Source organism: Balaenoptera borealis (genome assembly GCF_965194805.1).
Source record: "Balaenoptera borealis genome assembly, chromosome: 10".
In the NCBI taxonomy this organism is placed as follows: Eukaryota; Metazoa; Chordata; class Mammalia; order Artiodactyla; family Balaenopteridae; genus Balaenoptera; species Balaenoptera borealis.
In genome coordinates, this window is record NC_138874.1 from 81706194 (window position 1) to 81729261 (window position 23068).

Genomic DNA, 23068 nt, shown 5'->3' on the forward strand with positions numbered 1-23068 from the left:
GTGCCACTTATGTATCAGACCCAGCTCACATATTTGTTTTCCCTATGCGGTAGCTCCATAACTTCACATGTGGGGATTTCTAAGCTTCCATCAGATGTAATTTTGATTTCCTGAAATCCTAAATGGGCAGAAGAAAAAGGGAGACAGCGGTATGCACAGCTGTACAAAGGGAACACATACTGCTGGTTCCCATCACTCGGCTAACTATAGAAGCAGAGGACAACACAGTGAGTCCCACTGAAGAGTCTCACTGAAGCTTCTGGCCCCTCTCCCATGACCCCCACCCCCATATATCACAACAAAGCTCGACATCTGGAAGCCTGATGATCTTCAGCTGCCTCTCTCTGCCCAGAGAGTGTTGTACTGCACACGATCAGGAGAAAAAGAGAGGAGGGAGAAGGAAAGGGAAGAGGAGATTTCATCAGAGCACGTAGTCTTTTCTTTCCAGGGTGATAATGGCAATTTGGCTAAAACACCCAAAATTGCTTGTGAAATGTACTGTCTTGTCAATTAACACTTCAAATTCTTTTTCTCAAAAATTACAGTGCAAAATAGAAGCTATTCAACTGTTGACAATGTTCTACTGAGACCATTGAGTGATGTTTATTGCATGCCAGGTATCAGCTAACCTTCTGTATCTTTCCCTAAAACCATAACACACTTGAGTTGCAGCTTTCTGAAGTCTAGACCAGTCCTTGGGGCTTCTCGGCACCATCCTCCCAGGAGAAGCAGGGTCTAGTCAACATCTACCCAACATCTCTGCGGATCACAGCCTTGACCTTGACCTCGACCTCGTGAGATTTACCTCCAATCCACTTGCGTCATGTCCTCCCAAAGCCACACCATCAACCTATCATCACCTGTGCCTACCCTCACTTCTGAAATGCAGGGTTGTTGTGAGAATTAAGTATCCCTCTCTAAACCCAACTTTCCAACCTCCCCAAGTCTCCAGCTCCTCAACTTCTATTGCACCTGGTTTTCAACCTCCTTGAACCCTCAGGCCCCTGGTTTCTCCATTTTCTCCCATTCCATCAGCCTGTCCTGCTCTCGTATCTTTCTGCTTAGAGGCTAGAGCTCATGATCCATCACATCAATTGCTCTCTTTCTGGCATCCCCAATCCTTCCAAGCCACCAGTCCCCAACTCCACATCAATCCAAATATCCAAACGTTTCCACTCCTATAAATGGTAAGGCAAGTTTTGCTAGAGCAAATCTTTCAACCTTGCAGATTAATGGCGCGACGCAATCATGATTTCTAACACAGGCTAAGTGCGTGGAGTGACTCAGCACCAATTTGTTGCACCAATTCCACCCACACATTGGTTCCTGGTTCTGCCTCTTAGTAGCTGTACAACCTCAGGCAAGTTGCTTAACTCTCTGTGCTTTAGTTGTCTCATTTGTAAAGTTAGGATAATAATTCCATCTTTACAGAGTTGTTGCAAGAAATTAGTGAGTTAATATATGTGATTTTAACAATGCTTAGAACATAAAAAGTGTCCAAAACTATTGGTGCCAGTTACTATTTTAGAGAGACTTGGGGCCGCTGGATAGGATTTCCCTCTATTTCCTTTCCTTCAGTTATTCTTCGAGTTTATTCACATCCATGTGCATCCTTATTTCTTTTCTGCCTTTCTCAAAGAAAGATGTGTCCATTTATAGTTAATTTTTCTAGTTAATATTCCCCTCCTCTTTTCTATATTTTGAACCCAGACCTTTACACTGGGTCTTCTTTAGCCTATAAATTTACTCAAGTGTCTCTCATCTTGAAAGCAGAAAGGAAGAATGGGAGAAAAGAAAGAAGGGGACATAAGGAGAGAGAAGGGGCGAAAACTACCCTTCAGCCTTGCCACCCTTTCCAACTACCACCAATTACTTTCTTCCCTTCGCACTCCCAGCCTCTTAACAACCTGTCTCCTCACCCCTGTCCTCATTCCCACCACCATGGAATGGAATTTGCCACCTGCCCTCCATACACACCACGCAAGCTATTTTTGACATTATCACCAATGGCTCCTAATTGCCAGTGGTAGCTCTGTCATCCTTAATTAACTGACCTCTCCGTAGCATCTGGCACTGCTGACTTCTCTCTCATTACTGAACTATTTCTCCCCTGAATTTCCATGACAGGAGGCTCTCCTGTTGAGCTTTCCTCCCCTGAGACCTGTGCTTCTTACTTCTTTGGCTAGATCCTTCTTCCTCGGACCACTCATTAGATACTGTCACTTATTCCTTCATTCAACACATGTACTGAACACTTACCGAAGGGCAGGTACCATGACAGCTGCTGGAACCAGCTAAGCAGGGGCAGCTGAAACACAACTCCAGAGGGCACTACTCATGGTGAGACACAACGACTCAGACATCTGAGTGGTCCTTTCTGAAGTCGTGTGTGGCAGTGACACGGCTCGGGCCCTGCCCTCACACTTGGTATAGTGAAAAAGAACATGTAACTAGACAATCAGAGGACAAAAAGAAAGGTCCAGTGACCACGGTAGAATGTGAACACACCCTAGTTACTCTCCACAATTTTTTGATCAATTTCACACTTCACTCTTCACACACTCCCCAGGTAATTACATCCCATCATGTGATTTTAACTGAACCTAGTAGCCGAAGATGCCCAAGTTTTGTATTATTTGCACAGAATATCATATTGCCTACCAAACATCTCTACCACATGCCCTAGAGGGTACCAAGCACCAAACATATAAATAAAGCAAAAGTCTTACCATGAGGCATTAATCATTTCCCATCTGTACCACTTCAGCAAACCTCCTGGTTAATCACCCTCTTGGACTTTTCTTCAAGCCCCATTAAGAGTTATCTGTTTGAAACACAAGTTAATTTTATCACCAAACCCCCAGTCCTACCCAAATCCCCTGTGTAAAAGCTTTCAAGGATTACTCGTAGCGGCCAAAGCAAAATTGAAACTCCTTCTGCCTGAGTGTGATACACAAGACGCTAAATGATCTAGCTCCTGCCTCCTCTTCTGGCACCTACACAGCCACATACGTACCCTGCACGTCAAACACCCCAAACCACCCTGAAAAACCATGTGGTTCTTTCAATCCACAGTGTCCTTTCCCACCTCATTGCCTTTGTACCTATTGTTCCTGCTGCCTAGAACGCCCTTCCTCTGGTTGCTCACCTCATGAATTTCTACATTTAATTGTTTGACCAATCTAGGCAGAGTTAAGTGCCTCTGGCTCTAAACTCCCATAGAAAGCAGTCACTACTAGGACTTATCACAGTGCAGTGATTCTTTATTGATACACCTGTCTCCCCTAGGATAGTGTAAGCCTTTGGGTAACGACCCTGCCTATTCTCTGTGGGCCTTCAGCATCGGGGGCAGCATCTAGCATGTGCTGGGTACTCAGCCTGGTGAAGAGGTAAACTCACTGAGTTATTTTAACATTGTTTAATCACAGTATTTTTTTAATTAGGGACTTTAAAGGTAATTAATTCTGTTTCATCAAATGTCTCTTCCCCAGAAGAGACTACTCAAGATTATTAAATCTATAAAAGGCTAAACTGAAATTTTACCTTAATATACAGTAACCTGTCTTGGGAACCAAATAGGTATACTATTATGCAAGAACTTATAAAGAAAGCAGAATGGGCCAGGACACTTCAGGACACTTCTGAGATGCCAATTTGGGGGATCAAATGACTCAATGTCATCTGAAATTTTAGTTAGACCTTCATTTCTAATAAAATTAGAATATATGGGACTTCCCTGGTGGTCTAGTGGTTAAGACTCTGCACTCCCAGTGGGGCCTGGGTTTGATCCCTGGTCAGGGAACTAGATCCCACATGCCGCAACTAAAGATCCCTCGTGCCACAACTAAGACCTGGTGCAGCCAAATAAATATTTTTTAAAAAATTAGAATATATGGTTGGCTATATTTTATTTTATTTGAATGTGGAAGATAATCAAAGAAGTCAACCTAAAGAAGTGAAAAGGAATAACCCATAGTAGAAGATAATGTAAAAAGAATACATACATTTATATGAATATGTATAACTGAATCACTTTGCTGTACATCTGAAACTAATACAACATTGTAAATCAACTATACTTCAAGAAAAAAATTTTTAAAAGAAGTAAAGAGAAGAGGAAAATGTGTGGGGCTTAATTTTTGATACAATGACCAGTCCCTTTATCATTGGAACACCCTTACTATTAAGTAAAATATTTCTGACAGTATCTTATTTATATCCATTTATTTATTCTTTACCCACATACTTTGACTTTGTCTAAGAATGTTTATGAGTTTTTTAATTAAGTTATCACTGTTGCCTGGTGAGCCTTGTAACTAAAGTTGCCAAACAGCTAGCCAGCATGGAGGGCAGGGTCTGCGTCAATGAAACGAAAGGAAGCTTGGACCCAGGTGGAATGGACCTTACCCCTGGGCTCATTGGGATTACAACTAGAACCTGGCAGTCGCTGCTCTGATTACAAAAGAGAGAACAAAGACATGGGGGAGATATCTGGCTTTTAAAAGTCAAGAAACCACACTACTTCTTAAATCATTTTATGCCAAAAATACCACAATGGCTGTCTACACTGCCAAATCCACTAGCTAACCACTCAAGTTTATCTTCTCATTCTGCACCTCAATACGCGTATGGAAGAAGCCCAATAGTTTTGTGCAGGATATAGGATTTTTGAAGAGTGGGAGAACTTCCTTGGCTGGTTCCCACAGCCTGTGCTCTGACCCTACCAGGCTACCTCACCCACCCACATATACACTCGTGTTCCAGCTCTTCCAACAGTTATGCACGAGCATATGTGGGGAAACAGCAAATTAAAATATAAAAAGGAAACATCACTGACCAATGTGTATTGGGTTAATGTGAGTACGGAAGAGGGTACCTGACCTAGCACAGCTACTCCTCGGCATTTTATCTTTGACCCATTACACTCTCTATAAACACTCCCCATGGGTAATTACACTTACACACACACACACACACACACACACACACACACACACACACACACAACTTAAACTGAGTCTCTATGCTGATGACTCCCAGTCTATATTTCTTGCCCAGAATATCTAACTGCTCATTTGGTTCTCTCTCCCCACAAGCCTGAAGGATATAAAGTTAGTAAGACCCAAGTCTTCCCATGCTTTTTTCAACACAGATGCACAGTAGCAGCTAGAAATAATTAGGAGCTACCAGAACCACATAAACCAAATTTGGCAGGGAAAGAAAAGCAGAAACTTAGAAACATGTGGCCTAGGCATTTACAAACTTGTTTTCGCCAAGAAATCCTTTGTTCAAATAAAATCTTACTTGGAAACCCAAAATGTGAAATCAAAAATAGCCCACCTGCTCGGGTTGCAGAAAAAAACCACCGAAAGGAACCCTAAGCTGGACGCTGGACTCTTCCCGCCCACATTGTCCCCATGCCCCAGAACAGCCCCCGAGGCCCCTTGAAACTCTCAGAAATCTGCAAAACATAGTTCAAAAACTACTGGTCAAGATCCGTGAAGGTGCTATTTTTAATACAAAAATTAACAGCTTAAGCACAGTTTGGGAAAGCTAACTGGTAACCATGCATGAGAATTTCCATGAGTATTAACAGATGCACACTACATATAAAATAGATAACCAACAAGGACCTACAGTACAGCACAGGGAACTATACTCACTATTTTGTAATAACCTATAAGGGAAAAGAATCTGAAAAAGAATGTGTGTGTGTGTGTGTGCGTGTGTGTGTGTGTATGTATGTATATATATATATATATATATATAACTGAATCACTTTGCTGATTCAACAACACAACATTGTAAATTAACTATACTTCAATAATAAATAAATGAATAAATAAATAAATAAAAGAACAAATGTCATTAAAAATAAAGTTGGTTCTAAGTAGTGAGACCTAGATCGGTCTTTTTCAGGTCCTACGTCAACCACCTCGCCACATTTTCTCAAAGACAGTAAATCCCAATGACAAGGAAAAACCTAAAATTAGTCATATTTTGTTTAAGTCACACAAGGCCAAGTTTAAACTGCTATCTTTCTTATATAAAGTCCTATATTTTCAAAATCAATTTGGTACAATTAAATAAAAGGAAAAGTACCCTTTTATTTAAGGATTTATTTTATTTAAGAGGCAAATTTGAGCATTAGGATTAACAACTCAGTCAACTTAAGGAAACACATAATAAATAAGGACATATCTGTAAGTTATTATAGAGGAAACACATTGTTGTACAGGAAAACCCCAACTTACTGTCCTCAAGAAACAGACCTATATGACACCACAATCACCACAAACATGAAACAAGGTGGGCAACTGATTGGTTGGTTGACTGTCATGATACCAAATTTGGTTGCTTTGGTTACTTTGACACTGTACACACATAAGCTCAGTGAATCTCATGGGGGGGGGGGGAAAATCAGTGGAAATTCACTTAACCATTAGAAAAGCTTCCCATTTGCTTAGTGGACACTGTATAGAGAAATTACAAAAATCCAATATCATGTTTAATTTTTCCATCATAAAAAGACACTATAACAGCGATTTGTTTCAATAACATTTATTCTGAAAAAGCATAAAATGATTAAGTATTGTATAGATTGGTGGCCCTCACCCCTGGCTGCACATGAGATTCACCAGGGGAGCTTTCAAAATTCCTGATGCCCTGGATCCGTCCCAGAGCTACTGAATCAGAATTTCTGAGGGTGGCTTTTGGCACCAATAGTTTCTTTTCCTTCCCCAGGTTATTCTAATGTGTCACCAGGCTTGAGAGCCATTGATATAGTCTTGCATCAACTGATCAACTCAGTTGTCAAACACCAACACGAACAAACCATTCCTTTTTTTTTTTTTTTAATCTTAAATTTATTTATTTATTTATTTATTTTTGGCTGTGTTGGGTCTTCGTTTCTGTGCGAGGGCTTTCTCTAGTTGCGGCGAGCGGGGGCCACTCTTCATCGCGGTGCGCGGGCCTCTCACTATCGCGGCCTCTCTTGTTGCGCAGCACAGACTCCAGACGCGCAGGCCCAGTTGCTCCGCGGCATGTGGGATCTTCCCAGACCAGGGCTCGAACCCGTGTCCCCTGCCTTAGCAGGCAGACTCTCAACCACTGCGCCATCAGGGAAGCCCACCATTCCTTTTTGATGGCAGTGATGCCTGTGAATTGGGCTCCCCTGGCTCGTGACTAGTTAATAATGATGGGTGAGGCTGCTTTCTGCTAGTTGTCTGGTTGACCCATATCTGACCGAAGAGGCTGCACTCTCTTCTCCTTTAAAGCAGATCTAACTTTGTTGTGAGTGTGGGTTAGGGGTTTTTTTCTTTTTTTGGTCGTTCCTTCATGGGCTGTGAATGTCACTGTTTTGATACAGGTTTAGAGAACTGAAATTGCTATTTCAAGAAATACAACTGGTTTTGGTAGATAAATATGAGCTTACTTCCATGGAAAGTATTTCATCAAAAAAAAGTAGAATTACAAAATAAGTAATTGTGGCCTTAAATCTGTAATATGTTAAGTAAACCAGAAAATGGTGAATAGTGCTCAGAAATATTTTGAAATTTATAAAGTCTACAAGTGTTTACGTATTGGTAGAGTTAAGATTTTATGTTGCTACTTTGTTTACATATATGAACCAGGGAGCCAAAGGACAGTTTGGGGAAAAATGGGTTGTGATTTTTATGGTGATTTAGAAGACTGAAAACTAGGTTCCGGCCTCCTCTATAATCATAAGGGACTAATATTACATCCATAAGAGAGGCTCATAAACATGGAATTTCTCTCCAGAGCCAGAGAAATGAGCTATTTTCAAGATATGCTAGGGTACCCTAAGAAGTTGAAACATTAAAAGCTCTCTTAACTGAAGCAATCAGAAGTCAGTAAAAGCAGAGGGTCAAAAAGTTGATACATCATGTTTCAAACATTTTATTTCAATTTTAGTCACATAAATAAAAGTAAAATCATTCACTAATCTTTGGGTGCCAGGTCATGACTGCAGTTCTGTGTTGCCTTTATTGGTTAAACCTCGCCCAGATTTCCTCCTTCCATTTCTTAAATGCACTTGTACCTTAAAGGCACTTGTGAAAAAACCTGAGGGCAAAATCTCCCTAGTTTTTTTTTACTATAGTTTCCAATCTTTTATAGCTCTGTATTCCATACCTGGGGAGCAGTAGTTTGTTGATTTTTTTAAAATTTAGCCTTTTAAAATATATAATTCAGTGGTTTTTAGTACCATCACAATGTTGTAAAACCAAGACTACTGTCTAATTCCAGAACCCAGCCATCACCTCAAAAAGAAACCCTGTACCTACTGCCATTCACTCTCAATTCCCCCTACCCCATACCCTGGCAACCACAAATCTACATTTTGTCTCTGTGTGTTTGCCTATTGTGGATATTTCATATAAATGGAATCACAATGTGTGGTCTTTTGTCTGGTTTCTCTCACTTAACATGTGTTCATGGTTCATCCAGGTTGTAGCTGTTGATATTGTTTTTTAATATGGCTTATTTTTACGAGTCTATATGGCAATCAACTTTGTTTTCATAGAAATAGCATTCCTTTTTGGCACTCCCTTTATATCAGTTTATGTAATATTTAATTAAATTGCGAAATTACAAGAGCAAGTATTAATAAAATAAACAAGACTGTGACCAAACACCACAGTAAGCGTGCACCTGAGCTGATAAAAGCAAAGTACACCCATTTATTATGATGACAGTTATTTACCACAGTGGTCTCTGAGCTCTGAGCAACAACGGGTTCGTGTTTCAGAGGGAAAAGAGAGCACCGGTTAAGCCCATGAGCCGTTTTAGTGTTGGTGGATACTCCATTACCTAGGACAGAGCGGTATGCATGCAGAGGGTGTAGAGGTGATAAGTGTCTATTAGACAACCCAACACAACCTCAACTGTCCCCAAAAGGAAGTCTTCTATATGTCTACTTCTTCAAAAGAGGCAAGGATATGTTCCCATAAAGATAGGTATAGCCTCCTGCCTTTATAAAAGCTTTACCGTCCTACTCATCTTTCGAGAATCAGCTCAAACGTGTCCTGCTCTATAAATTCTTCCCTAAGCCTTGACTCCTCAGAGTGCCTACATGCTCTCTCTCCTTCAATTTCCAACATACTTATCTATCTCTTACAGTGGTTATAACTGGTATTATATAGCTAGTTACACAATGTATTTTCTTCCGTATGAGGCTGTAGGCTGCTTGTGTTTTTATATCTCCTACAGCCACCAGCACAGGAAAAGAGGGGCTCGGGACACAACCTTTGCACAAATCTGTAATAAGAAGTTCAAGAAATATTTATTAAGTAAATAAAGAATGAGCACATTGATTAAATAATTAAGTAAATGTGTGTAACTTCCTACCTGGCTATAGAGCAATGCACCTCTTTCTTCAATGTGCAGTAAGGAAGGGGGATGAGAATCTGATGGGGCAGAGTGGTAGGCAAAGGAAGAAAATCAACTCCTCTGGGTGCCTAGCAGCTATCAGAAATCATGACTCTCCTCCAAGTGTTTAACAGAAATCACTTGCAAATAGGACACTGTTAGATAATGACACCTCCTGATGTCCTTTGATGTAGAACAAATTAAAAACAGAGAAAAATCTGTGTACTCAAAACATCCCATTGTCTTCAAGTGTGGATTTGGTTTTTCTCAATTAAATTATTATACCACGTGAATGGGTTTTTAGATATCCTAGAAACGTACTCATAAGAACATAGCTTCCAAATTGGCGATTTTTAAAAGCAAAGCCATGGGTTAGGTAAGGAATGCATAAACAACCCCCAAAGCGGCACTGAATACTTTTTTTTGGCCGTATACGACTGAAAAACTGCCAAGTTCATTTTGATAAGCCTTTGTTAAAAACAATAAACATGCCTGAGCTTGCAAACCATGCCGTTTTGAAGAAAAAGCAATTGAGAAAATTAGAAAGTGCTTAAAACTGCGATGTCTGATTAAAAAGAAAAACCTCTGTGGTAACGGATTTACCAATAAGTCACAACACTGTGTCTCCTATTAATATGGAGCAGGGGACAAAATGTAAAGTGAGACAAAATAAAAGCAGAACACCATCTTCATAAATAAATAAGAAGCTACATCTTAAAACTAATACAATTACAGTCCGCAACACTGACACAGGGGCACCAACACGATTGAGAAAACTAATCCTCCCATGCTTCATTAAGTTCAATGTCACCACAATGATGTCCTTGCATTAAAGGAAGTGTAATTTCAGGGACTCCGAATGAACATACATAAAATAACCAAGTGCGGGAATTTCTATTCACATAGAGTTCACGTGTGTCAGTTCATAAAAGTTAAAGTAACTTTAACTGAATTTATTTCTGTGTTTGTTTTTCACTGATTATAAAATCAGCAGAATCACAGTATTGGAAGGAAGATAATTTGGAATATTTACATTCATTTCCCAACTTTAGGCAAAATTGAAATTCTCTTCTATCTGCCAAACAAAATCCTGGAAAAATTCTAATGAATTAATTGTAACTTGAGGTCCACAGGAACAAAGTTCTCTGTTTTGTTCACTGACATACCTCAAGTGCCCAGAACAGCACTGGGCACATAGTAGGCACTCAATAAGTACCTATTAAATGAAAGTAAATTGAAAGACATAAAAAATGTGCAATGCAATGCTAAAATGCTAAATAAGTCTGTTTAAAATTCCTTTCTCAGCTCTGTTATAGGTTATGGTGTTAATCATAACACACAAATTGTCCTCATATAAGCCACTTTTCTCAAGCCGGCTCCAAAGTCACAAATCACACTTTTAACTCTAACCAATCACCACCACAGGGAGGTAAGAATTGGAAAAGACTCCAAAGAGAGATGAGGGTAAATTTCATCCATATGTTTTGATTTATTACTTTTCTTCTCCTGGAAGTTCATCTGGGATGTATCTGCATATTCATCTTTGTATTATTATTTGAAGACATGTATTTAAGAATGTGTTATTTAAAATTCAGGGTTTGTATTTTTTAAAATTATACTACAAAGGTGGTTTGACTAAATCAACCTCTCACCTATTTCAGAATCCCACCAGTTAAAATAAATAAATAAATAAATAAGAACAGGAAAATGACATGATTAGGTGATTCTAGTCATCATTTTTGCTCAAAATGCCTGGAAGCAATATGCTTTGAAAATTGAACGGAGTTGGAAGGAGAGGGCCTGGATTCTGGTGCTGGCTCCATCACCAAAGAGCTTAACCAATCCTTGCTAACAGGAAACTGAGCTTCCCAGGCTGTAAGGTGAAGAGTTTGACAAGATGACCTCTAAAAAACTGTACAGTTTCCAAGATCCTGTGATTATAAGTGACCAAATCCAGTCACTTAATTACTATTCCTTGGGAGGGTCAGACACCATTGGCTTAGTTTGACATGACATTTATAGGGGGAGAGGGGAGCAAACTATGCAGGGGCAGTTGATTTTAAAAGCTAGTGATCTCGGGGGACTTCCCTGGTGGCGCAGTGGTTAAGAATCCACCTGCCAATGCAGGGGACATGGGTTCAAGCCCTGGTCTGGTAAGATCCCACATGCTGCGGAGCAACAAAGCCCGTGCACCACAACTACTGAGCCCGTGTGCCACAACTACTGAAGCCCGAGCGTGCCTAGAGCCCATGCTCCGCAACAAGAGAAGCCACCGCAAGAAGCCCACACACCGCAAAGAGTAGCCCCTGCTCACGCCAGCCAGCAATGAAGACCCAACACAGCCAAAAAAAAAAAAAAGCTAGTGATCTCCGATACCCTTGGACATAATGTGTTTCTAAATTTGGAGGATCTGAAGACTTTCCTCCAGGGTTAAGCTGACTGGGCCACCAGAGTGCCCAGCTCTCAGCAAAGAAAAGGTAAGATAAACTAGAGTCCCTTCAAGAATGGAAGGGTTGCACTACTGGGCATATACCCTGAGAAAACCATAATTCAAAAAGAGTCATGTACCACAATGTTCATTGCAGCTCTATTTACAATAGCCAGGACATGGAAGCAACCTAAGTGTCCACTGACAGATGAATGGATAAAGAAGATGTGGCACATATATACAATGGAATATTACTCAGCCATAAAAAGGAACGAAATTGAGTTATTTGTAGTGAGGTGGATGGACCTAGAGACTGTCATACAGAGTGAAGTAAGTCAGAAAGAGAAAAACAAATACCGTATGCTAACACATATATATGGAATCTAAAAAAAAAAAAAGGGTTCTGAAGAACATAGGGGCAGGACAGGAATAAAGACACAGACGTAGAGAATGGACTTGAGGACACAGGGAGTGGGAAGGGTAAGCTGGGACGAAGTATGAGAGAGTGGCATGGACATATATACATTACCAAGGGTAAAACAGATAGCTAGTGGGAAGCAGCCACATAGCACAAGGAGATCAGCTCCATGCTTTGTGTCCACCTAGATGTGTTGGGTAGGGAGACAAGAGGGAGGAGATATGGGGATGTATGTATATGTATAGCTGATTCACTTTTTTTTTTTTTTCCAAATGCAGAGAAGATTTATTTCATACAAGAGCATAAAAGACATAAATAGAAGACTGTGTGTGTGTGTGTGTGTGTGTGTGTGTGTGTGTGTGTGTGTGTTCTGGAAGTGGGGGTCATGGATGTCAGGCCTGGAAATATGTGAGGTAGGAAGTGACGAGACAAGCCAGGCCCGTGAGATCAGGTGGGCAAGCCTAGCACCTGAGGTTTGAGCCAAAGATGGTGGCCTAGTGATCAAGGGACACCCGTGGTGAGCCTGACCCCAGGGCAGTGGTCCTGGTTGTGATTCACTTTATTATACAGCAGAAACTAACACACCATTGTAAAGCAATTATACTACAATAAAGATGTTAAAAAAAAAAAAAAAAGAAAAAGAATGTAAGGGTTGAACCAGTGCCCTGGCAGGTCCCATCCAACTCAACACTAAAAAAATAAGAAAAAAAAGAAAAACAATAGTTACAAGAGATTCCGAATGCTGAGTTGTGAAAGCCGAAGGCTAACCAAAGAGCCCCAGGACTTACTGGAATCGTGCTTTTAAATTTTGCTTCAAACACTTTCCCCTGAATCTGCACTACAGGTATCACTGATTTTCTGTGAGGACAAGAGGCAACTAAGAAATTAAGTCAATTGAAGGTTGTGAGTATTATTACCTGAGGGTGAGGGGAGATTCAAAATAAAGAAATAAATAAGATACACTGGAAACAGAATCCAGAAGAAAGGCGGTCTCTCTTGCACGAGAAGTCTGCATTTGGAAAACACAGGAGATGGGGATCAAAGCAGCTCCCTCTCCAGCCACCTGCCCAGAAACTGCCCGAGCGCCGGCCCAGCACCGTCGGGGCAAGCGGGCACGTGTCTCTCCTCTAAACCAACGGGCGCTCCGAGGGACCGGGTTACGGCGGCGGGCTCCCCGCGCGTCTCACCAGGCGCTGGGGCGGCGGAGAGCCAAGGGAGAGCCCTCCGCCACCTCCGCCCAGCCCAGCCCTAGAGCCCGCCGCCGCGCCGCGAAGGATGCCCGGGTCTCCTGAGCCGCCGCGTCCTCAGCACGGCCGAGCGGGAGATAGGACAGAAGGTGAGCCAGGTGGTTCCCGGGCCCGAGCGCTGGGGATCCCGGCGCCAGAGCGACCGGCGGGAGACTGCGCCCCGGCAGCCCGGCGAGCCAGCCTCCAGCCCTCCGCAGCCCGCCCAGACCCCGCTCTCCGCCTGCCCCCGCCGGGCCCCGCTGCGTGCTCACCTCGCGTGGACCTCTGCAGCCCGGACGGCCGCGCGCGCGGACATACCCCCGGGGCGCGCCCGCGGTGCCGCGTCCCCGCGCGGTGGCCCCTTCCGGGGCCCCAGGCGCCGCGGTCCGCGCGTCTGAGGCGCGGGGAGCGGACGGGGCGGAGGCGCCGGCGGTGCTGCGGCGGGCGCCCCGCGGGCAGCGCGGGAGGCGGAGAGCGTGGCGGGGAAAATCCCGGCGCTCGGCCTCCGAAAGGCACCAGCAAGTTCAGCGTCCCGAGCTCTGCTGTGGACTCTCTGGCCGGCGGGTGAATGGGATTTATCCCCGAGATCCGCTCTACGTGCCGCGGCTTGGCGCGGGGTGAGGGGCGCGCGGGAGGAGGGCCGCCTCGCGGTTATGTAATGGATCGGCCCGCCGTGACCCGAGCCAGCTCGCTCTGGGACGGCCCGACCCTCCCCGGCAACTGCAGAGCGTGCCCCTGACCTAGGCAAGCAGAGGGGGCCGGGTGTTCTCAAAAAGAACTTTCCCCTGCAGGCTCAAAGAGCAAAAAGCCCTGCAAGAGGAATCCAAGGACTCCCTTAGGTGTATCTGGCAGGGATCTGGACTCTGCCATACAACCCGTCCCATTTCACAGCGCAGGGAACTGAGGCCCCCAAAGTGTTTAAAACGCTCTTTCTTATTGTTAGATGGACCTAGATTCAACTCTCCTGAAAAGCTCGTGACCTTAGGCAAGTTACTTAAATCTCCGAGCCTTTCTTCACCTATAAAACGACGATAATAATAGCGTCCACTTCCTGTGCTTGCTGAAGAGGACAAAATGAATGCGACGCAGGAGTCCGGTACGTACGTACGTAACACACCCCCAGTAAAATTACGGCTGCTGCTTGTGCTGAGGTTCGCCCAACTCTCCAAACGTCGCCCTAAAGTCGGCTGTCTCACTGGCCTAAGGAGCTGCCCGAACCTTCCTGTAAATTATGCTCCCTGTCAGAAGCAAAGTCTCCGAACTGACTAGGTCTGATTCCAATTTCTTGGGTTCTACATCCTTTTGCTACTCAACAGCATCGTCACCTGGGACGTTGCTAGAGATGCAAAATCACAGGCCCAACCCCAGAGCCGTTTAACAAGAATCCCTAGGTGATTTAGTCGGTTGTACTTCAGAGTTTCAGAGTGAGTAAGACTTTTTGGAAAATTTGAGAAGGGGGCTAGAAAGTCATGGCGCAGTGGCTACACAATACCTTAGGGTATTTTAAAAATAGACTGCTAAAGACCTTCCTCATTTTACCCTCTCGCTATTTTGTCTCTTTACCCCCTCCCCAGTTTCCTGCTCTTTGACTATAAAATCTGGATTGAGCTCCTCTTTTCACCTGCAAAAAGCTCTGGGTTACACCTAAGTAATGATTAGTGAAGCTACCTCTAAAACACACAGAAGAATTAGCAAATACGAATTGTAAAAGAACTCATTAGCATTGAAAATGTACTTAAAATGTTGAAGCAGCTGCGAGTCCTGAGCTTTCATCTGTGAAGGTCTTTAGGTTAAAGACTTGAATACTTTTGCAGTTCAGAAAAATACTTCTCTTAGTTAAACATTGCTTTGGGTGGTCAAGAAGACCCATTTTCCACTTAAATAATGTAGGACAACCAGTTATTTATTTTTTCTTCTTTTTTCTTTTTATTCTTTTTTAACATCTTTATTGGAGTATAATTGTTTTACAATGGTGTGTTAGTCCCTGCTTTATAACAAAGTGAATCAGCTATACATATACATACATCCCCATATCTCCTCCCTCTTGCATCTCCCTCCCATCCTCCCTATCCCACCCCTCTAGGTGGTCACAAAGCACCAAGCTAATCTCCCTGTGCTATGCGGCTGCTTCCCATTAGCTATCTATTTTACTTTTGGTAGTGTATATATGTCCACGCCACTTTCTACTTCGTCCCAGCTTACCCTTCCCACTCCCCGTGTCCTCAAGTCCATTCTCTACGTCTGCGTTTTTATTCCTGTCCTGCTCCTAGGTTCTTCATATCCTTTTTTTTTTTTTAGGCCCATCCACCTCACTACAAATGACTCAATTTTGTTTCTTTTTATGGCTGAGTAATATTCCATTGTATATATGTGCCACATCTTCTTTATCCATTCATCTGTTGATGGACACTTACGTTGCTTCCATGTCCTGGCGATTGTAAAGAGAGCTGCAATGAACATTGTGGTAGATGACAATTTTTGAATTATGGTTTTCTCAGGGTATATGCCCAGTAGTGGGATGGCTGGGTCGTATGGTAGTTCTATTTTTAGTGTTTTAAGGAAACTCCATACTGTTCTCCATAGTGGCTGTATAAGTTTACATTCCCACCAACAGTGCAAGAGGGTTCCCTTTTCTCCACACCCTCTGCAGCATTTATTGCTTGTAGATTTTTTGATGATGGCCATTCTGACTGGTGTGAGGTGATACCTCATTGTAGTTTTGATTTGCATTTCTCTAATAATTAGTGATGTTGAGCATCTTTTCATGTGCTTCTTGGCCATCTGTATATCTTCTTTGAAGAAATGTCTATTTAGATCTTCTGCCCATTTTTGGATTGGGTTATTTTTTTGATATTGAACTGCATGAAATGCTTGTAAATTTTGGAGATTAATCCTTTGTCAGTTGCTTCGTTTGCAAATATTTTCTCCCATTCTAAGGGTTGTCTTCTTGTCTTGTTTATGGTTTCCTTTGCTGTGCAAAAGCTTTTAAGTTTCATTAGGTCCCATTTGTTTATTTTTATTTCCATTTCTCTAGGAGGTGGGTCAAAAAGGATCTTGCTGTGATTTATGTCATAGAGCGTTCTGCTTAGTTTCCTCTAAGAGTTTTATAGTGTCTGGCTTTACATTTAGGTCTTTAATCCATTTTGAGTTTATTTTTGTGTATGGTGTTAGGGAGTGTTCTAATTTCATTCTTTTACATGTAGCTGTCCAGTTTTCCCAGCACCATTTATTGAAGAGGCTGTCTTTTCTCCATTATATATTCTTGCCTCCTTTATCAAAAATAAGGTGACTGTATGTGCGTGGGTTTATCTCTGGGCTTTCTATCTTGTTCCATTGATCTATATTTCTGTTTTTGTGCCAGTACCATACTGTCTTGATTACCATAGCTTTGTAATATACGCTGAAGTCTGGGAGCCTGATTCCTCCAGCTCTGTTTTTCTTTCTCAAGATTGCTTTGGCTATTTGGGGTCTTTTGTGTTTCCATACAAATTGTGAAATTTTTTGTTCTAGTTCTTTGAAAAATGCCAGTGGTAGTTTGATAAGGATTGCATTGAATCTGTAGATTGCTTTGGGTAGTATAGTCATTTTCACAATGTTGATTCTTCTAATCCAAGAACATGGTATATCTCTCCATCTGTTGGTATCATCTTTAATTTCTTTCATCAGTGTCTTATAGTTTTCTGCATACAGTTCTTTTGTCTCCTTAGGTAGATTTATTGCTAGGTATTTTATTCCTTTTGTTGCAGTGGTAAATGGGAGTGTTTCCTTAATTTGTCTTTCATATTTTTCTTCATTAGTGTATAGAAATGCAAGAGATTTCTGTGCATTAATTTTCTATCCTGTTACTTTACCAAATTCATTGATTAGCTCTAGTACTTTTCTGGTAGCATCTTTAAGATTCTCTATGTATAGTATCATGTCATCTGCAAAGAGTGACAGCTTTACTTCTTCTTTCCTGATTTGGATTCCTTTTATTTCTTTTTCTTCTCTGATTGCTGTGGTGAAAACTTCCAAAACTATGTCGAATAATACCAGTGAGAGTGAAGAAGACAAAAACCTTGTCTTGTTCCTGATCTTAGAGGAAATGGTTTCAGTTTTTCACCATTGAGAATGATGTTGGCTGTGGGCTTGTCATAGATGGCCTTTATTATGTTGATGTAAGTTCCCTCTATGCCTACTTTCTGGAGGGTTTTTATCATAAATGGATGTTGAATTTTGTCAAAAGCTTTTTCTGCATCTATTGAGATGATCATATGGTTTTTCTCCTTCAGTTTGTTAATATGGTTTATCACATTGATTGATTTGCATATATTGAAGAATCCATGCATTCCTGGGATAAATCCCACTTGATCATGGTGTATGATCCTTTTAATGTGCTGTTGGATTCTGTTTGCTAGTATTTTGTCGAGGATTTTTGCATCTATGTTCATCAGTGATATTGGCCTGTAGTTTTCTTTCTTTGTGACATCTTTTTCTGGTTTTGGTATCAGGGTGATGGGGGCCTTGTAGAATGAGTTGGGGAGTGTTCCTCCCTCTGCTATATTTTGGAAGAGTTTGAGAAGGATAGGTTTTAGCTCTTCTCTAAATGTTTGATAGAATTCACCTGTGAAGCCATCTGGTCCTGGGATTTTGTTTGTTGGAAGATTTTTAATCACAGTCTCAATTTCAGTGCTTGTGATTGGTCTCTTTATATTTTCTATTTCTTCCTGGTTCAGTCTCGAATGGTTGTGCTTTTCTAAGAATCTGTCCATTTCTTCCAGTTTGTCCATTTTATTGGCATATAGTTGCTTGTAGTAATCACTCATGATCCTTTGTATTTCTGCAGTGTCAGTTTTTACTTCTCCTTTTTCATTTCTAATTCTATTGATTTGAGTCTTTTCCCTTTTTTTCTTGATGAGTCTGGCTAAAGGTTTATCAATTTTGTTTATCTTTTCAAAGAACCAGCTTTTAGTTTTATTGATCTTTGCTATTGTTTCCTTCATTTCTTTTTCATTTGCTTCTGATCTGATCTTTATGATTTCTTTCCTTCTGGTAACTTTGGGGTTTTTTGTTCTTCTTTCTCTAATTGCTTTAGGTGTAGGTTAGGTTGTTTATTTGAGATGTTTCTTGTTTCTTGAGGTAGGATTGTATTGCTATAAATTTCCCTCTTAGAACTGCTTTCGCTGCATCCCATGGGTTTTGGGTCGTCGTGTTTTCATTGTCATTTGTTTCTAGGTATTTTTTGATTTCCTCTTTGATTTCTTCAGTGATCTCTTGGTTATTAAGTAGTGTATTGTTTAGCCTCCATGTGTTTTAATTTTTTACAGATTTTTTTCCTGTAATTGATATCTAGTCTCATAGCATTGTGGTTGGAAAAGATACTTGATATGATTTCACTTTTCTTAAATTTACCAAGGCTTGATTTGTGACCCAAGATCTGATCTATCCTGGAGAATGTTCCATGAGCACTTGAGAAGAAAGTGTATTCTGTGGTTTTGAATGGAATGTCCTATAAATATCAATTAAGTCCATCTTGTTTAATGTATCATTTAAAGCTTGTGTTTCCTTATTTATTTTCATTTTGGATGATCTGTCCATTGGTGAAAGTAGGGTGTTAAAGTCCCCTACTATGATTGTGTTACCATTGATTTCCCCTTTTATGGCTGTTAGCATTTGCCTTATGTATTGAGGTGCTCCTATCTTTGGTGCATAAATACTTACAATTGTTATATCTTCTTCTTGGATTGACCCTTTGGTCATTATGTAGTGTCCTTCTTTGTCCCTTGTAATAGTCTTTATTTTAAAGTCTATTTTTTCTGATATGAGAATTGCTACTGAAGCTTCCTTTTGATTTCCATTTACATGCAATATCTTTTTCCATCCCCTCACTTTCAGTCTGCATGTGTCCCTAGGTCTGAAGTGCGTCTCTTGTAGAAAGCAAATATACCGGTCTTGGTTTTGTATCCATTCAGCCAGTCTATGTCTTTTGGTTGGAACATTTAATCCATTTCCATTTAAGGTAGTTATGGATATTTATGTTCCTATTACCATTTTCTTAATTGTTTTGGGTTTGTTATTGTAGTCCTTTTCTTTCTGTTGTGTTTCCTGCCTAGAGAAGTTCCTTTAGCATTTGTTGTAAAGCTGGTTTGGTGGTGCTGAATTCTCTTAGCTTTTGCTTGTCTGTAAAGGTTTTACTTTCTCCGTCAAATCTGAATGAGATCCTTCCTGGGTAGAGTAATCTTGGTTGTAGGTTTTTCCCTTTCATCATTTAAATATGTCCTGCCACTCCCTTCTGGCTTGCAGAGTTTCTGCTGAAAGATCAGCTGTTAACCTTATTGGGATTCCCTTGAATGTTATTTGTTGCTTTTCCCTTGCTGCTTTTAATATTTTTTCTTTGTATTTAATTTTGATAGTTTTTGTGTTTCTCCTTGGATTTATCCTGTATGGGACTCCACACTTCCTGGACTTGATTGACTCTTTCCTTTCCCATATTAGGGAAGTTTTCAACTATAATCTCTTCAAATATTTTCTCAGTCCCTTTTGTTTTCTCTTCTTCTTCAGGGACCCCTATAATTCGAATGTTGGTGCGTTTAATGTTGTCCCAGAGGTCTCTGAGACTGTCCTCAATTCTTTTCATTGTTTTTTCTTTATTCTGCTCTGTGGTAGTTATTTCCACTATTTTATCTTCCAGGTCACTTATCTGTTCTTCTGCCTCAGTTATACTGCTTGATTCCTTCTAGAGAACTTTTAATTTCATTTAAACTTTTAATTTCATTTCACTGTGTTTTTCATCCTTGTTTGTTTGCTCTTTAGTTCTTCTAGGTCCTTGTTAAACGTTTCTTGTATTTTCTCCATTCTATTTCCAAGATTTTGGATCATGTTTACTATCATTACTCTGAATTCTTTTTCAGGTAGACTGCCTATTTCCTCTTCATTTGTTAGGTCTGGTGGGTTTTTACCTTGCTCCTTCATCTGCTGTGTGTTTCTGTGTCTTCTCATTTCGCTTAACTTACTGTGTTTGGGGTCTCCTTTTCGCAGGTTGCAGGTTTGTAGTTCCCGTTATTTTTGGTGTCTGCCCCCAGTAGCTAAGGTTGGTTCAGTGGGTTGTGTAGACTTTCTGGTGGAGGGGACTGGTGCCTGTGGTCTGGTGGATGAGGCTGGATCTTGTCTTTCTGGTGAGCAGGACCACGTCCGGTGGTGTGTTTTGGGGTGTCTGTGACCTTATTATGATTTTAGGCAGCCTCTCTGCTAATGGGTGTGATTGTGTTCCTGTCTTGCTAGTTGTTTGGCATAGGGTGTCCAGCACTGTACCTTGCTGGTCGTTGAGTGGATTTGGGTCTTAGTGTTGAGATGGAGATCTCTGGGAGAGCTTTTGCCGTTTGATACTATGTGGAGCCGGGAGGTCTCTGTTGGACCAATGTCCTGAACTCAGCTCTCCCACCTCAGAGGCACAGGCCTGACACCTGGCTGGAGCACCAAGACCCTGTCAGCCACACGGCTCAGAAGAAAAGGGAGAAAAAAATTAATTATTTAATTAATTTAATTAAATTAAAAGTTAATAAAATAAAAAATAAAAAAATTATTAAAAATAAAAAATTAAAAAGTAATTAAGAAAAAGGAAAAAAAAGAAAGAAACAAACAAAGAAGAGAGCAACCAAACCAAAAAACAAATCCACCAATGATAACAAGCACTAAAAACTATACTAAAAGAACAACAACAACAACAAAAAATGGACAGATAGAACCCTAGGACAAATGGTAGAAACAAAGCTATACAGACAAAATCACACTAAGAAGCATACATATACACACTCACAAAAAAGAGAAAAAGGAAAAATATATCTATATCTATATATATAAAAAAAAGAAGAGAGCAACCAAATCAATAAACAAATCTACCAATGATAATAAACTTTAAATACCAAACTAAGATAAACGTAAAATCAGAAACAAATTAGATGCAGAAAGCAAACCCCAAGTCTACATTTGCTCCCAAAGTCTACTGCCTCAATTGTGAGATGATTCGTCATCTATTCAGGTATTCCAGAGATGCAGGGTACATCAAGTAGATTGTGGAGACTTAATCTGCTGCTCCTGAGGCTGCTGGGAGAAATTTCCCTTTCTCTTCTTCATTCGCACAGCTCCTGGGGTTCAGCTTTGGATTTGGACCCACCTCTGCATGTAGGTCACCTGAGGTCGTCTGTTCTTCGCTCAGACAGGACGGGGTTAAAGGAGCAGCTGATTCAGGGGCTCTGGCTCACAGAGGCCGGGGAGAGGGAGGGGTACGGAATGCGGGGTGAGCCTGCGGTGGCAGAGGCCAGCATGACATTGCACCACCCTGTGGCGCGCCATGCGTTCTCCCGGGGAAATTGTCCTTGGATCATGGGATGCTGGCAGTGGCGGGCTGCACAGGCTCCCGGGAGGGGAGGTGTGGAGAGTGACCTGTGCTTGCACACAGGCTTCTTGGTGGCGGCAGCAGCAGCCTTAGCGTCTCATGCCCGTCTCTGGGGTCCGCGCTGATAGCCGCGGCTTGTGCCCATCTCTGGAGCTTGTTTAGGCAGTGCTCTGAATCCCCTCGCCTCGTGCACCCCGAAACAATGGTCTCTTGCCTCTTAGGCAGGTCCACACTTTTTCCCGGACTCACTCCCGTCTAGCTGTGGCTCACTATCCCCCTTCAGGCTGTGTTCACGCAGCCAACCCCAGTCCTCTCCCTGGGGTCTGACCTCCGAAGCCCGAGCCTCAGTTCCCAGCCCCCGCCCGTCCCGGCGGGTGAGCAGACAAGCCTCTCGGGCTGGTGAGTGCTGGTCGGCACCGATCCTCTGTGCGGGAAGCTCTCCGCTTTGCCCTCTGCACCCCTGTTGCTGCGCTCTCCTTCGTGGCTCCGAAGCTTCCCCCCCGCCCACCCCCTGTCCCCACCAGTGAAGAGGCTTCCTAGTGTGTGGAAACTTTTCCTCCTTCACAGCTCCCTCCCAGAGGGGCAGGTCCCATCCCTATTCTTTTGTCTCTGTTTTTTCTTTTTTCTTTTGCTCTCCTGTGGTCCATGGGGAGTTTCTTGCCTGTTGGGAGGTCTGAGTTCTTCTGCCAGCGTTCAGTCGGTGTTCTGTAGGAGTTGTTCCACATGTAGATGTATTTCTGATGTATTTGTGGGGAGGAAGGTGGTCTCCACGTCTTACTCCTCCGCCATCTTGAAGGTCTCTCTTCCAACTAGTTATTTTTTAAAGTTTTGAAGAAGAGAAAGAAAACCTCACAGGCTTTCCTCCATCTAAGTCACCAGTTATAGGGACTCTAGCAAAGCACAGAGCAATTCTTTTGTTATGTCATTAAATGCTGTGTGCATGTGTTTGTTTGTTCAGATTTAGCTCGGCTGATTCTATCTCTGGCAGAATGATTTTCATCTTTTGAGAAGTGAGTAACTGTGGATTGTTGATGATGCTGCTGATAGAGAAGGTCACTCCCATCTGCTTCCCCCTTTGGGGCTCCCCCAACTCAAGGCTGTTGAACAAGCTGGTGCCATGGGGTGGGCAGTGTGGAGGTGAAGTAGGAGAAGACGGAATGAGGAATCTCCTTTCTCTAAGGCTGGAGGGTTGGAGGAGCTGGGAATGGGAGGAGAAACTCCTTTGCTTGCCT

General features: G+C 42.0%; 1 protein-coding gene and 1 long non-coding RNA gene across 17 annotated transcripts in view; one reads left to right on the forward strand and one right to left on the reverse strand.

The window, feature by feature from the left end:
- Nucleotides 1–13824, reverse strand: part of SLC16A12 (solute carrier family 16 member 12) — a 92212-nt gene extending 78388 nt beyond the window's left edge. For all 3 annotated transcript variants that reach the window (XM_082339513.1, XM_082339512.1, XM_082339511.1), the window contains exon 1: nt 13735–13824. The gene's annotated coding sequence lies outside the window, so the exon portion shown is untranslated. The remainder of the gene's footprint in view (nt 1–13734) is intronic.
- The window catches only part of LOC309604704, a 102364-nt gene continuing 92449 nt past the window's right edge, over nt 13154–23068 (forward strand). For 6 of the 14 annotated variants that reach the window (XR_014230979.1, XR_014230981.1, XR_014230985.1 and 3 more), the window contains exons 1-2: nt 13154–13572; nt 14406–14558. This is a non-coding gene — a long non-coding RNA (uncharacterized lncRNA). Of the gene's footprint in view, nt 13573–13943; nt 14080–14405; nt 14559–23068 lie in introns of those variants that run through there. The other 8 variants (XR_014230980.1, XR_014230982.1, XR_014230983.1 and 5 more) reach the window with 3 other exon arrangements.